The sequence below is a fragment of the Rattus norvegicus genome, chromosome X, assembly GCF_036323735.1.
Source record: "Rattus norvegicus strain BN/NHsdMcwi chromosome X, GRCr8, whole genome shotgun sequence".
In the NCBI taxonomy this organism is placed as follows: domain Eukaryota; kingdom Metazoa; phylum Chordata; class Mammalia; order Rodentia; family Muridae; genus Rattus; species Rattus norvegicus.
In genome coordinates this window covers 67,436,846-67,439,467 of record NC_086039.1, presented here as the reverse complement: position 1 = coordinate 67,439,467, position 2,622 = coordinate 67,436,846, and the positions used below count along the sequence as shown (strand labels likewise).

The following is a 2,622-nucleotide window of genomic DNA, read 5'->3' as shown; positions in this document are numbered from 1 at the left end:
CCAAGAAATAAGTAAAGATCCACATAAATATGACTAAAGTAAGAAAGTTGCTATAGTATATGAATACCAAATCAGGTGAAAACTAAATTGAAGGCTGGAGATGAAAAATTCAGTGAATCACGTAAAATTTATCATGGAAATTACACCAATAGAATGGATCACAGAGAGGGCAGAATATCAGGAGCTGAAGACAAGGCAGACAAGTCACAACATTTAATTAAGGACATTAATCAATCAAAACCAGTATGAATAGAACATGTAAGACCTTTGAGCTATTATGAAAGGGCAAAATATGTAAATACTGGGTAAAGAAGAACTCCATAGTAAATGTAGAGAAAATATTTTCAATAAAATCATAGTAGAAAATTCTCAAATATAGAGAAAGTGATGCATATCCATGTCTTGGAATCTTATAGTAACCCAAATAGACAGAAAGCAGTGAAGAGTTTCTGTAACTTTAATTTTTTCAAAAACTACTTTTGGGGGCTTCTGCGACTTTTATTTTTGCATGTAAACCACTGGGGGGACCCTAGAGTTTAGGCTGGAGTTCTGAGGGCTCCAGACACTAGCTGGAAAGTCAGGTAACAGAAACAATTCTTCAGACCGATCACATGATTACAAAGCTGGGGGCTCCGGCAGGGCTCTAGGTGGTCAGGGGTGGACATCTAAGGAAGCAGTGACATGGGAGGGGCAAGCACTGGGCCAGCCTTGAGCCGCCTGGATGACATCAGGGACAGAGGATCTGGTAGCTCCAGGGATCTCTGGTCCATGCCTTACCTGGTCAGGGGGTTCCTGAAGGACCTGCCAGTAAACTTGGCTTTGCTGCCCAGCTCTTCCTCCACTCTAAGGATCTGATTGTACTTGGCCAGGCGCTCAGATCGGCAGGGGTCACCAGTCTTGATCTGCCCGGTGCAGAGCCCTACCACCAGGTTGACAATGAAAGCATCCTCAGTCTCCCCAGATCGATGGGACACCATGCCAGCTTACACACCTGCAGAGACTCGGTCACAGAGCCAATCTGGTTTACTTTGAGCAGGAGGCAATTGCAGGACTTCTTGCCTGCAGACTTGGCGATCCGCTTAGGGTTGGTCACTGTGAGGTCATCCCCCACCACCTGGATGCCTGCAGTAGCTGTGAACTTCTGCATCCCAGTCGTCCTGGTCAAAGGGATCTTCAATGGACACCACTGGGTAGTCCTTGATGAAGGATTTGTACAGGTCGGGTGTGATGTACTGGCTGGTGTCATCTGGAGACTTGAAGTCCAGGTCATACTTGCCAGCTCTGTAGAATTCGGAGGCAGCCACATCCATGTTGATGACAACCTGGTCAGTGTACCCGGCTTTTGCAATGGAAGACTTGAGCAGCTCCAGTGCTCCTTTGTTCTTAAGGATGTTAGGTGCGAATCCACCCTCAGCAACCACATTGGTGGTGTCCTTCCTGTACTTTTCCCTGGTGACGTTCTTCAGGTTGTGGTAAACCTCTACTCCAATGTGCATGGCTTCCCGGAAAGAGGATGCCCCCACAGGCAGGATCATGAACTCTTGCATGGCCAGCTTGTTGCCAGCGTGAGAACCGCCGTTGATCACATTGAAAGCTGGGACCGGCAGGATGACCTCGGGGTTGCCAGCCAAGTCAGCAATGTGACGGTAAAGGGGCACCCCTATCTCCATGGCACCAGCCTTGCAGACAGCCAGGGACACTCCCAGGATGGCGTTTGCACCAAACTTAGATGTATTCTCCGTGCCGTCCATCTCAATCGTCAGCTGGTCAAACTTCTCCTGCTCCACAACATTCAGTTTCTTGCTAACCAGAGCAGGTACTCAGGTGTTATAGATGTGCTCAACAGCCTTTGACACACACTTCCCCATGAAGCGGGTCTTATCATTGTCTCAGAGTTCTAGGGCCTCGTAGATACCAGTGGACACACCGCTGGGCACCGCAGCACGGAAGACATCTTTTGCGGTGAAGAGATCCACCTCAATGGTGGGATTTCCACGGGAGTCAAAGATCTCTCTGGCATGGATCTTGAGAATGGACATGGTGAAGTTCTGGCAGTAGGATCGCTGCGGAGGAAGGAAAGAGGGTCCTGTAGACACCAAAGGGAGTCTTAAGGACAGACGTGAGCACGACTCTGTACTGGAGCAGTTCAAAAACTATTTTTAATGATGATTCTTAAATTCTGTAACCTTCCTTCTAGCCCACCCTCCACTAGAGGTATTGGAAAATAAAGGATATGGGGGAGGTGGACCTGTTTAGAAATTGTTCTTTGTAGCAGCTTTCATCTGTGTTGTCTGGAAATCAGCAGTTTAGTTCACATATTAGCAGTAACAGCTCAATCCACTCACAAACACTTTACAGATATATCAGCAGTCCAGTTCCATAGAGTAAGGGGAGCAAACATGAATCAGCAGCGGTGGCACTACCTAGCAGAGACAGCCAAGCCTCAGCCTATGTACAAGTCAGCAGACCAGGAAGAACACCAGGAAAATTTCTCGGCTATGCCTCTCTCAGCAAAGCAAAGATCACTGAAGATGCAAGACCAACAAGTGTTGCACAGCTAGGCCTATAAGCCAGCCTAGCTCAGCCTCCATCACTGTTCATCGAGTCCTATTTATACCCTCC

At 47.6% G+C, this 2,622-nt stretch overlaps 1 pseudogene; it reads right to left on the bottom strand.

Annotated features, from left to right (window-relative positions):
• Positions 1-659: 659 nt before the first annotated feature.
• On the bottom strand, positions 660-2,137 carry Eno1-ps28 (enolase 1, pseudogene 28; annotated as a pseudogene).
• Between the last annotated feature and the right edge of the window lie 485 nt (positions 2,138-2,622).